At 41.2% G+C, this 14,423-nt stretch overlaps 1 long non-coding RNA gene across 1 annotated transcript in view; it reads left to right on the forward strand.

The window, feature by feature from the left end:
* The window catches only part of LOC126998454 (uncharacterized), a 26,175-nt gene extending 24,119 nt beyond the window's left edge, over positions 1 to 2,056 (forward strand). Inside the window, exon 3 of the long non-coding RNA XR_007752881.1 lies at positions 1,996 to 2,056. This is a non-coding gene — a long non-coding RNA (uncharacterized LOC126998454). The remainder of the gene's footprint in view (positions 1 to 1,995) is intronic.
* The last annotated feature ends 12,367 nt before the right edge of the window (positions 2,057 to 14,423 follow it).

A 14,423-nucleotide genomic window follows, 5' to 3' on the forward strand; every position in this document is an offset into this window, starting at 1 on the left:
AAGGAAGCAGGGACCAGGGAAAGTGGAAGAGTAGGATTGGGGGAGGGTGATACGGCAGACGTGGGTGTGTTAGTAACGGAAGGGAGAGCCTGTCAGCCTTAAACACACACTTCCTGGCCTCGAACACACACTCACAGGCTTCAATAAGTGTACAAAATTAGTGTCCAGCCATAAACCCACACACTTACATTCTTCAAACACACACTTCCATGCCTTAAAAAGTATGTTAAGTCTTTTCAGTCATATATACACACTTTCTGGCCTCAAACACACACTTACAGGCTTCATTAAGTGTGCAGTCAGTGCTCAGCCTTAAACACACACTTCCAGGCATCAAACACACACTTACATGCCTTAAAAAGTGTGTTAAGTCTTTTCACTCATATATACACACGTTCTGGCCTCAAACACACACTTACAGGCTTCAGTAAGTGTGCAGTCAGTGCTCAGCCATAAACACACACTTCCAGGCATCAAGCACACACTTACATGCCTTAAAAAGTGTGATGCCAGTTTCCAGCCTTAAATATACACTTCCAGACCTCAAACACATACTAATAGGCTTTGATAAGTGTGCAGTCAGTGTTCAGCCATAAACACACACTTACACTCTTCAAACACACACATATACGCCTTAAAAAGTGTATTAAATCTGTTTTCAGTCATAAATACACACTTGGGCCTCAAACACATACTAATAGGTTTTAATAAGTTTGCTAAGTCAGTGTTCAGTCACCAATACACAGTTACAGGCCTTAACCCGGCAGCTGGGGGGGAGATCATGTTTCTTAAGGACCCTCTAAGGGAATCAATGAGAAAAAATCATCACTCACGCAAACCATTTCATAATACATATCATCGAATTTGTGATCAGTTTATGCATCATCTATTTTGAGGGGTTTATATTATGGCAAAAGATTGGCCCGTCGCTGGTACGTGGTAAGGCCACAAATTTGGCCCGTCGCTGGTACGTGGTAAGGCCACAAATTTGGCCCGTCGCTGGTACGTGGTAAGGCCACAAATTTGGCCCGTCGCTGGTACGTGGTAAGGCCACAAATTTGGCCCGTCGCTGGTACGTGGTAAAGCCACAAATTTGGCCCGTCGCTGTCACCGGATTAATAAGTGTGCTAATCCAGTGTTCAGCTTTATACAAACACTAGTAGGCTTCCAAAACACACTTATAAGCTTTAATAAGTGCATTGAGTCAGTTTCCAGTCATCAGCACACACTTCCAGGGTAGAAAAATCATGATTTTTATATACAGATTGTCCATCTTCTTGTTGTTGTTCTATTCAAGTTGTTTTCCTGGCTTACCCAAGCATTGTAGACATGACATTGTATAATAACATTTGTTAGCCCTGATGAACCCTACAACATGGCATTATAGTTTTTTTTTCTTTTTTTTTCCGTCTTGGCCTGAGGCGCCAGTAGGCCTTCATAGTAGGTCCTGATGGTCGGCCCCAGCCCGTTGTGGTGCAGGCAAGTGTTTATAGTGGCGCCATCTTTACTATTCAGCATTTTCCATTTTAGACCCCTAGTTGCATAATGTAAATTGTTGGGGTTGTGTTGGAGGGTCATGCGACGGCGACCTAGCACAGTTTTTGTGCTATTAACACTTGATAAGAAAAAAATGACTTTTTTTCTTAAATAATTTTTTTGTTGATTATTGTTTTACTTTTGTGAGTACATTTTTTTGTGATAAACTTTGGCAGTGCCAAGTGAAGGCACGGCTCAGTGTGTCACCTTGGCCAGGGTGAGTTGTCACGGGGAAGTCACAAGTGGACAACCCTGACTGATGACTCAGCCCAGGCAAGTTAAGGCAGCCAGCACAGAGCAACAGAGGAGGGACTGCAATCACCATGGGGTCAAATTTGTATCATAATAATGAGACAGTAGACCCAGTCGTGTTCTTGTGCTTTCAAAAAGCAATTATGTTCATTAAAATTCATAATTACGTTTATTGTAGTTATCAACAACAAGACATATTCTTTCCAGGCAAGTTGGTGGTCAGGGCCACACACCCACACCCTCCTGGTGCCTCTGCTGCCGCGCCGGTGAGTACTCCACCCGGTCTTGTTCTGTACCTTTGTTGTGCTCGTGTGTAAGGAAATTTGCAAGACACCCGAAATTGACCTCTCTTTTGGCCACTCTTTACTTTTATCTGTTGTGGGAGCGGTGAGTAGCGGGTTTTTTGTTGCCCTTGAGCCGTCATCTTGTAAAAAAAAAAAAAAAATACATGAGTGACACAAGGTTATGCTGATGCTTAACAAGGATCTAAAATGTAGGCCAAGACGTGGGTTTGCTTAACAAGGAGCTAAAATGTAGGCCAAGACGTGGGTTTGCCTAACAAGGATCTAAAATGTAGGCCATGATGTGGGTTTGCTTAACAAGGATCTAAAATGTAGGCCAAGACGTGGGTTTGCTTAACAAGGAGCTAAAATGTAGGCCAAGACGTGGGTTTGCTTAACAAGGATCTAAAATGTAGGCCATGACATGGGTTTGCTTAACAAGGAGCAAGTTTCGCGCTTGCTTTGTTCCAAGGGTTTAGCGCTAAACTCGAGGATTGCAAAACTCTGTGTCTTGAAAACACTGGAAAGCACTTATTTGTTCTTACCTGTAAGGCTGACCTGTTTTTCCGCCTTTCCTCCCTTTTTATCTCAAAATATGTACCTTGGAAAAAGAAAGAAAATGGGAAGAGAGAACGAGTCGTTTTGAAGCCGCAGTTGAAGACGGCTGCCTTATGACTGGCTGACAGTTCTGAAAACACTCTTGTGATTCGCTGTGAGTCCGATGACGTCATCTCTGGCGCTCACCCAATCAGCGGGATCACTGCCTTAAGGCGGTGTCACACTGGCCGTTTTCCTCCAACCATTGGGGTTACAGGCAACGCCCATGCGCCCAACCAGGAGCGAATTGTCGGTTGTCCGTAACCTGGTGTCACACTGGGCCTTTTTCTCCCACCGCGTTGGAGGCAGCTAGGGCAACCGTTAACTCCAACTTTTCCAGGTGTGCGTCACACACGGCCAAGGTCGGTTGCCCGTATCCACATCCATAACGTAAACAAAGCACTATATATATATATATATATATATATATATATATATATATATATATATATATATATATATATATATATATATATATATATATATATATATATATATATATATATATATATATATATATATATATATATACTGCAGTGACTAAGCCTGATGAGCGAGCCTCCTATAACTCACTCTGCCAGGGGGGCACCTCTTTGGCCGACTGGTAAAGGAGTGGCTCTCCCGTCTCGCTGGTCGTGTGTTCGATCCCCAGCGCCGGCAAAACCTTTCCTTGTCTGGATTAATTTCACGTGTTTCATAACACGTGGGGGTCGTGTTGGAGTGTATTAAAGAGAAAATTCTGGCGATATATATATATATATATATATATATATATATATATATATATATATATATATATATATATATATATATATATATATATATATATATATATATATATATATATATATATAATATATCTATATCTATATCTATTTATATATATATATATATATATATATATATCTATATCTATATCTATATATATATATATATATATATATATATATATAGAGAGAGAGAGTGAGGGAAATGTCCACCCATCAGCTGAAAGTGGCAGCTCTGAGGTGGGGAGGAACGTGCCCCACACCACTCGTGATGATAAATATATAGTGAACGTATGTAATAGGCTTTTGAAACAATGCACGAGGTAAAGTGTCATTGCAAGCCTGGAAAAGTACACAATTAGACATGTTTCTCGTTCAGGTTCAATCGCCCGTCTGTCTGCTAAAACAAAAGTTTGATGCGTACTACAAATTAAGTTAACCCGTCCACTGTGATAGGCACGGATTTGGCTTTCACTGGTAGCTTGGTAACATATAGACCCAGGCCCTTCTCTGCCTCTGTGGTGGATAGTGGAGCGTTTCCCATGTGGTATTGGTGTGCTGGATATCCCCTCCCAAGGTGCAGGACTTAACATTTATCTTCATTGAATTGTAGCAGCCACTTTTTGTTCCATTCCTGTAGGATGAGGAGGTCTTCTAGTAGGAAATCTGCAGTCAAGGGGTTAAAAGAGAGAGAGAGAGAGAGAGAGAGAGAGAGAGAAAGGCTTTTCTGTATATTACAGGTATCATCAGATAACATATATATCAAAGTAAGACTTGAGCTAAAAGTTTACTAAACTATATACAAATCAATATCAAAATAGCGTGAGCGTGGCATCAGTAGAATCCTAGTTGATATTTGTCATTATTAAGTAAGAATTTCTTTAGTCTTTTTCTGAACACTTGTATAGTATTTGATTGTGTTACATGGTGTGGGAGAGCGTTCCATAGCCTGGGGTCTACACTAGGAACAGACGTGTCCCTCATGCAGGGTGTTGGTACGGGGAACTTGTAGGGTGTCCTGCTGTGTACCTACTCTATGTCACCTCAGTTGTGGAAGGCAAGTGCAGGAACCACTCTGGAGACATCTGACATTTTATCTTATACGTATACAGTTACAGCAACATCAAAAATTATCTTCTTGTCCATTTTCAGACAGTTCAATTGTGTTATAAAGGGGGTGGCGTGGTCACGCCTCCTCGCTCCCCCAATACATATCTCTGCCGCAATAATATGTAGTTTATGTACCCGCTTAATTAGTGTGTACTATATATATATATATATATATATATATATATATATATATATATATATATATATATATATATATATATATATATATATATATATATATATATATATATATATATATATATATATGAGGAGCTGCGCAGCAGAACTTGGTAAGCGCCATCTCGGACTGTGGCGAGTTTTCAAAATCATAATATTCCTCAGTTTTCTGCCTTTTATAAAGTCAGAAGGATATTTGGTTTAGGGAAGTCAGCTTAGAGCACTCTTTATGAATGGCTTTCCGCGTCACAGCTGGTTTGCCTCGCACTATCGTAATTTAAGGCGGCTTTACACCTGGCAATTCCTAGTCGGCAATACAGGCGCGGCTGGATTTTTGGTCTGGGTCTGGGTCTGGGAGCCCTTCTCGCGGCAAGGTTTCTGCAGCTGAGCGTGTCCGTCGTGTATTGCCGACTGGCGGCTGGGTACAACATGTCGGCGCCAATAAAACAAGAAATGACAGATACAGACAACAAGATTTGGAGCCAGGAGGCCGAGGTGGCATTACTAGAAGAAGTGAGGCAGCATAGATACTTGTGGGAGCCACAAGATAAGCTGTATGAGAAACTGAGTCTACGCAAAACAACTTTTGAGAGAGTAGCAGCAACATCCGAGAAATGTTCGTCTCTTTGCGAGATATCGAAGGAGGTAAGGAACGATTATTTTCGTGTATTATATAATCACAGTACTATGTAATGCCTGAGATGGCATGTTCCTCCCTTCTCCTTTGTTGTTAAATGCAACACTGAACAATCAATCAATCAATACTACTGAAGGTAAAACTCGTTTACTTAAAGTATATCTACAATATTAGGCTAATGGACCAAACTCATTGTGGTTTTAAGATATGGTAGTAGCCTTTTGGGGTGTCTGGGATGAATTCATGCCCTTGCATTTACTAGCAGTTTACGTCTTGATGGCGGCTCCTCCCACGTGTGAACGTACTTGGTCCCGAGAGCACACAGCCGGTCTAGCCGCTAGATCGTCGCGGCTGTATTGCCGACTAGGAATTGCCAGGTGTAAAGCCGCTTTCACGGGCAAAATTGAGCCTCGGGCAAAATTGAGCCCGGGCATCAACATGCCTCTGTTATCTTAGCTCAAGCTCGTGTATGTGGGGTTCTTTTCGACTGATATGACGTCTAGAGCTAGCATGATCATCATTCTTTATTATGATGACAAAAACCATGTCAAAATTTGCCCCATTAAATAAGAAATTACATAAAGTTCGGCAGCTTTTCCTCGTCGCCAAGCCATCCTCCAGCAGCGCTCCGACACCCATGATCGCACATTCATTTTTCTCAGAAAATAGGATACTAATCACATTTGCATCAACGTATTTCCAAAGGTGAATACTTAGGCCATGTTAACACCAAGTTGTGACACCTGAGATTCATTAATAACGACAGGGGAAGGAAAAATATAGGCCCCTGTCAATGGCAAAATTGAGCCTCGGGCAGAATTGAGCCGGGGCATCTATATGCCTCGGATTTCTTCGCTATTATATGTTGTAAGATCGTTCTGTTGACATGTATGGGTAAATTAACGCTTTCTGTATCTACATATAGAAGAAAAAAGCAAAATTCGCACTAGTAAATCAGAAATTACATAAAGTTCGGCAGCTTTTCCTCGTCGCCAAGCCATCCTTCAGCAGCACTCCGACACCCATGATCGCACATTCATTTTTCACAAAAAATAGGATACCAATCACATTTGCATGAACATATTTCCACAGGTGAAGACTTAGGCCATGTTCACACCAAGTTGCGACACCTGGGACTCATTAATAATGACAGGGGAAGGAAAAATATAGGGTCTTCCTTGTCTCCAATTAAGCGACGTCGATGAAACCGTACACGGCCTGAGATGGTACCAAGGACCAAGGCGTCTGGCGATAACAGAAAATTTAAATGTCAAAGACAGCTGAGATGATCATTGCAATATTACATGCCGTAATTGTACCTCTGATCTGATATTGAAGTATTTTATTTTTTTTCAGAACACAGTATACATTACGTAGTTTACATCATGTGAATATTAATATGAGTGTTTTTACAGTGCTGTTAATTTAAGTGAGGACAGGTGTTAATATGCTCTCATAATTAATATATAATGGCTCTACACAATATCATACGTAGGTATCGTTCTTCATATATATATATATATATATATATATATATATATATATATATATATATATATATATATATATATATATATATATATATATATATATATATATATATATATATATATATATATATATATATATATATATATATATATATATATGAGAAGGTTTTAAGGAGCGATGTTATGTTAGGCAACACTTGATAGGGCAACTAACCTAACATGGATAAACCACGAATCTGTTAATAAAGACTCATCAATGCTTTTTAAAACATTAAATCATAATAAAGTACTTACATTAGCTGTGCCCAGGAAATATGATCAACCTGAGAGTCAATATATGAGAAAATCATGATAGGGAAACCAAGAAATTTACCAAATATTACTTATCAAAGAGCTAAAACAGGCTGCCCTACAGAATTTGGTTTGTTAATCTTGAAATATATTATTCTCTCTCTCTCTCTCTCTCTCTCTCTCTCTCTCTCTCTCTCTCTCTCTCTCTCTCTCTCTCTCTCTCTCTCTCTCTCTCTCTCTCTCTCTCTCTCTCTCTCTCTCTAATGAGGAGTGTAGAAACAATTCAACAACATATTGTTTCAGGACTGCAGATTGCGGGTGGTGCTGTGAAACGTAATTCAAGATGATGCAACCTTAAATTATGATATATAGTGTGCATGAGAAGGATGGGGTTATTTCATGCAGTAGATGATAAACAAAATGTTTATTTGAAATCCATTTCTGATGTTGCAAAGACAATGGAACTTTTCTAGTCTTTCATCTACATGCTGCACAATATGAGATAGACATAATGTGCACATTTGCAACTACCACAGTATTATAGATATGAAATCTATACTTGCATCACCAAATTATATCCATATCTGCATCACCAAACAGTATTATGGAAACAAATATGTAGACTTGCATTTACTCTTTTGTACATACCTTACAAACAGCCAGAGGGTGTGAGGGTGTGATGTCTAGTCTGAGCCTACCCCTCTATGGAATTAAGACAAATATACTGAATGCATTAAGTAATGTTTTTGATACAGAAATAAAAGGAATAATGGTATTATTCCTGTATTCCAAGACACTTGGAAAGTATCAAATAACAATTAATAAATAGAAGGCAAAGCCAACCATGCATAAGGGACTTTTAAGACCAATAGCACTAACAGATACAACATATAAGCTATAACTGGGAACAGTAAGAAATGAAATACAAAATCATCTTAAGAAAATAGCAAGCATAGGACCAGGGTCCAGATAGAACGCCTGCACTGAAAATAGGAAACCAGCAAATAATTCATTTAAATGAAACTATTGTGGTCAGAAAGCCGCTCATTCAAGAGGAAGGAAAAGAAGTCGAAAAGAAGATAAATGGAAGCGAGTACTGGCGAAGAAGAAATGCAACAGAGGCGATGGGTACAGAAGTGGAACTACCACCAGGTTAACATAAAACTATTATTTTTTTTATTTAATGTAATAAACTTATGAACTAAAATGAGTAAATGAAGGAAATCAAAACATTGTTCTGGGATGTGTGTAAAAGAATAAGGTAGCCTAGCCCGTAGTCTGCATAGTCCATAGCCTAGAAAATAGCCTAGTTTGCACATCTATGGACATTGCTCTTTTTCTCGCATTCTGTTTCTGTAGAGTGAGGACTTAATTTTAGCTGAGATAATATTGAAGAGAGAGAGAGAGAGAGAGAGAGAGAGAGAGAGAGAATCTCCTTTAGGCTACTCACGTTAGACCATTAATTAGCAATACCAACGATAATAACAATATTAGTTGTTTCAATACTACTACTACTACTACTCCTACTACTACTACTAATAATAATAATAATTATGATCATAATAATATTTTTTTCCAATGGAGGAACCGTTAGCTGCATGATGTTCCCTTCTTTATTAACCGCTCCGTTTTTTTAATCACAACATGAGAATGACCATTGCCAGTGGTAGTAGGTTAATGGACTGGGGCGAGGTGTGTCACATTCTGCCACACAGACGAGCCTCCACAAAAATAAATAAACAAATAAATAATGCCCGCTGAAACCAATTAAGAATTCTAAAGGTTGAGGGAAGCTGTGCCTTTTCTGATGTACGATGTTCCCACACCAATACAAGTAATGTATAGTATTTAGAGGGAACAAAAGAAGAAAAAAAAAGTGTTGTGATACCATGTGCATTATTTTTCTTGGCGTAGACAGCACACATAAATTAAATGTCCATATTTTTGGTTCAAATAACTGCAACTATAATGATGAGTAAGGAATGGGGACAGCATTGTTATCAACTGAGAGAGAGAGAGAGAGAGAGAGAGAGAGAGAGACTGATTGACTGACCGACAGAGACTGATATTGACTGACTAACTTTGAATGACTGACTGACTGAGTCTGACCGACTGACTGACAGATTGACTGACTTTGACTGATTGACTAACTTTGACTGACTGACTGACTGACTGATGACTTTGATAGACTGAATGACTTTAACTGGTCGACTGATGACTTTGAAAGACTGATTGACTGACTGACTTTGATTAACTGACTGACTGACTGGCTGACTGACTGACTGACTGACTGACTTTGAATGACTGACTGACTTTGACTGACTGACTGACTGACTGATTGTCTTTGACTGACTTTGATTGATTGACTGACTGTCTTTGACTGACTGAGTGACTGACTGACTTCGACTGACTGACTGACTTTGAGTGACTGACTTTAACTGATTGACTGACTGACTTCGACGGACTGACTGACTGAATCCGACTGACTGACTGACTGACTGATTGATTGACTGGCTGAATCCGACTGACTGACTGAATGACTGACTTTGACTGATTGACTGACTTTGACTGATTGACTTTGACTGACAGATGACTTTGATATACTGACTGACTGACTTTAACTGGCTGACTGATGACTTTGATAGACTGATTGACAGACTAACTTTGACTGACTCACTGACTGACTGACTGACATTGACTGGCTGACTGATTTTGACTATCTGACTGGCTTTGGATGACTGACTGACTTTAACTGACTGACTGGCTGACTTTGACTGACTTACTGATTAACTGTGACTGACTGACTGACTTAAACTGACTGACTGACTTTGACTGACTGACTTTAACTGACTTACTGATTGACTTTGACTGACTAACTTTAATGACTGATTGACTGACTGACTTTGAGTGACTGATTGAAACCGACTAACTGACTGACTGAATAACAGACTGACTTCGACTGACTGACTACCTTTGAGTGACTGACTTTAACTTACTGATTGACTGACTGACTTCAACTGACTGAATCTGACTGACTGACTGACTGACTGACTGATTGACTGACTGAATCCGACTGACTGACTGACTGGCTGATTGACTTTGACTGACTGATTGACTTTGATTAACTGACTGACTTTGACTGACTGACTGACTGACTGACTTTGATGGACTGACTTACTGATTGACTTTGACTCACTGTGATTGACTGACTGACTTTAACTGACTTTGATGGACTGACTTACTGATTGACTTTGACTCACTGTGATTGACTGACTGACTTTAACTGACTTTGATGGACTGACTTACTGATTGACTTTGACTCACTGTGATTGACTGACTGACTTTAACTAACTGACTGATTTTAACTGACTGATTGACTGACTGACTGACTAACTGACTGACTTTGACTGAGTGACTTTAACTGACTGATTGACTGACTAACTTCGACTAACTGACTGACTGATTGAATCCAACTGACTGAATCCGACTGACTAATTGAGACTGACTTCGACTTACTAACTGACTATAACTGACTAACTGACTCACTTTGAAACTTTGAATGAGTAACTGACCTACTGACTTTGATTTACTGAATGACTGACTGACTTTGGCTGACTGGCTCTGACTGACTGACTGACTTTCACTGACTGATTGACTTTGACTGACTCTAACAGATTGAATGAATGAATAGCTTTGACTGAGTGACTGACTTTGATTGACTGACTAATTTTTACTGAACGATTGACTTTGACTGATTTGACTGACCTTGAATGATTGACTGATTGACTGAGAGATTATGACTGACATACTATGGCTGACAAACTTTGACTGACAAACTTTAACGACTGACTGACTGACTTTGAATGAATTTGACTGCCTTTGACTGACTGCCTTTGACTTAGAGAGAGAGAGAGAGAGAGAGAAAGGGCCTACAACAGTAATTATATATACACTTGTATTTGCCTTTCATAAATCGACGTGTCCACATCAGCATACAAAGCCTTGCAGGCACACGTATACATACCTCTTGGCAGAGCATATCACGAGATACATGCAAGCACATGCATATAAGCATGCATGCATATACATGCATATAAGAATTCACATACACGCTCACAATTGAAGCCAACAAGCCAACAATTTCCAAAGGTAGTTTTTTTTCCCTTCCCTTCCCTACCCATCTCTCCCTCTGTCTTCCCTTCTTTTCCTTCCCCTGTAAGCCTCCCTGCCCTTCCCTTCCCTAGCCTACCCTCCTCTTCCCTTCACAAACCTTCTTTCTGCTTCCTCTCCTTACCATTCCCTTCCTTTCCCTTCCTACCCTTCTCTTGCCTTTCTCACTCTTTTCTCACCACACATTCCTTTCTCTTCCCTTCCCGTACTTAACTCTTACCTAAAAACGACACAGTATTTGCCGTTCTCATGCCATGGTGTCAAGACCTCGTGCCTCTATAAATAACTCGTTTTTGTGCAAGAGACATCCCACAAAATGGGGTTTTAAGATTATGAGGTCTTCTGTTAGGAAAATTCCGAGTAACATCGAAATCCACAATCATCCTATTATGAATTTAAGGCATTGTACACAAATTTACCCGTCTGCAACTGTGCAACATCTGGTGACGCTAATAGTTTGTAACCTCGGTGAGCAAAACAACCGTTGTGTGATATCATTCTTAGATTGGGATAATCTCTGACATTATAGACTACACCAAGAAAGACTGTGGAGATCAGTTATGAATGCCCCGCCCGTGCAGCAGATCCACACAATTCAGGAAATGCGTCGTAGGAATGTGGAGCCCCCTTATACGGAGCAATATGTATGCGTGAAATATCTATCAGTGTTTGTTGTAAATGCCACGCACACACGAGGGAATAGGAAATGCGTCGTATGAAAGCAGTGCTCCCTTTCTCGGAGAATACATGGAACATCTATCACTCCTTGGTCGCGTGAAGACAAGCTTTATCACCGGAAGGCGATTGCGATATCACTGGAGCTAAATTGCCTTACCATTCCCCTAACCCTTGGACGCTTACCATTTTGGCCTTAATGTCCTTAGTGGTGAAGGGTCACTATTCTGCAGCGCTGGGTTACTGTTTGAGCGAGGATGGGGAACTGGCGGGGGAATATGGCCCGTATTCTTAAACGCCACAATGCTCAAGGCACACGTATACAGCAAGGCTTTCGAAGGAGGTACGGGGATATCCAGGGGTAGTTTTATGACCCTGGTGGTAGTCTGACCCTTCATCTGTACCGTGAACCTGAAAAAACACTCATTAGAACCCGACATTTCCAGGGGTGGTTTTATGACCCTTGTGGTAGTCTGACCCTTCATCTGTACCGTGAACCTGAAAAAACACTCATTAGAACCCGACATTTCCAGGGGTGGTTTTATGACCCTTGTGGTAGTCTGACCCTTCATCTGTACCGTGAACCTGAAAAAACACTCATTAGAACCCAATATTTCCAAGGGGTGGTTTTATGACCCTTGTGGTAGTCTGACCCTTCATCTGTACCATGAACCTGAAAAAACACTCATTAGAACCCAATATTTCCAGGGGTGGTTTTATGACCCTTGTGGTAGTCTGACCCTTCATCTGTACCATGAACCTGAAAAAACACTCATTAGAACCCGACATTTCCAAGGGTATTTTTTTCCCTTTCCTTCCTTACCCATCTCTCCTTTTGCCTTCCCTTCCTTTCCCTCCCCTAAGCCATCCCTCCCTTCCCTTCCCTAACTTACCCTCCTCTTCCCTTCACTAGACTTCCTTCCTCTTCCTTCCCTTCCCTTCCCTTCCTTACCCTTTCTTCCCTTCCTCACCCTTTTCTTTCCAAACATTCCTTCCTCTTCCCTTCCCTACCCCTCCCTTCCCCTCCTTCCCCTCCCCTTCCCTTCCCTTCCTTGCCCTTCCCTTCCTTACCCTTCCCTTCCCTTCCCTTCCTTACCCTTCTCTTCCCTTCCTCACCCTTTTCTTTCCAAACATTCCTTCCTCTTCCCTTCCCAGCCCCTCCCTTTCCCTCCTTACCCTTCCCTTCCCTTCCCTTCCTTACCCTTCCCTTCCCTTCCCTTCCCTTCCCTTCCCTTCCCTTTCCTACCCTTCCCTTCCCTAGCCTTCCCTTCCATTCCCTTCCCTTCCCTAGCCTTCCTTTCCCTTCCCTTCCCTTCCCTTCCCTATCCTTCTCTTCCCTTCCTCACCCTTTTCTTTCCAAACATTCCTTCCTCTTCCCTTCCCTACCCCTCCCTTTCCCTCCTTACCCTTCCCTTCCCTTCCCATCCCTTCCTTGCCCTTCCCTTCCTTACCCTTCCCTTCCCTTCCCTTCCTTGCCCTTCCTTAGGGTTTGGGTTTTCCCGTCTTTCTTTCTCTCTGATTTATCCTCCGCCTCCGTCTCCTCCTCCTGCTTCCCCCTACGACCTGGGACCAACTTGGCATCACCGACAATACAATCGACAACGCGTGGAATGTCTTCAAAGATAAGCTGTTGCAAGTAGAGAAGGCTACAGTGCCTACGAAATCCAGGCGAGTAAATGGGGCCGTAGATCCACCGTGGATGACCAGAGAAATAAAAAGGGCAGTAAACCTAAAAAAAAGGAATTATAATTTGATGAAAGAGAATGCTACGGCCGAAGCCAGCACACAGTACCACAGCAGCCTCAGAGCTTGTCGCAGCTTTATTCGGAGTAGCAAACGCAACTATGAAAAGCAAATATCGTGCGAAATCAAAACTAACTCCAAGAAATTCTTCACGTACATAAGATCGAAAAAGAAAGTAAAATCCAATATTGGTCCCCTGACAGACGAGACTGGATCTGTAACTCAGGACAGTAAACAGATGTCCAGAATCCTCAACAGTAACTTCGCATCCGTATTCACAGTCGAGGACATCGAAACCATTCCCGAGGGCCCTGACCTGCCGTGTGAGATCACGCCCCTGGAAATTGACTCAATATGCGACCAAGAAGTAAAAAAGTACTTGGACAAACTCGACACGAACAAGTCAACGGGACCCGACAGTTTGTCCCCGCGGTAATTAAAAGAGCTTAGACAACAAATACTTCAACCACTCACTAACATATTCAACCGGTCAGTTCAACTGAACAAGGTCCCGGAAGACTGGAAGATGGCGAACGTAACACCGATTTTCAAAAAAGGAGACAAAAGCGTTGCATTAAACTACAGGCCCAAAAGTTTGACATCAATGGCAGGAAAAATACTCGAAAAGATTATTAGAGATGAACGTGTTAAGTGTTTAGAAAACAATAATATAATCTCCGACACCCAGCATGGCTTC

This window comes from Eriocheir sinensis, chromosome 2, assembly GCF_024679095.1.
Source record: "Eriocheir sinensis breed Jianghai 21 chromosome 2, ASM2467909v1, whole genome shotgun sequence".
Classification (NCBI taxonomy): domain Eukaryota; kingdom Metazoa; phylum Arthropoda; class Malacostraca; order Decapoda; family Varunidae; genus Eriocheir; species Eriocheir sinensis.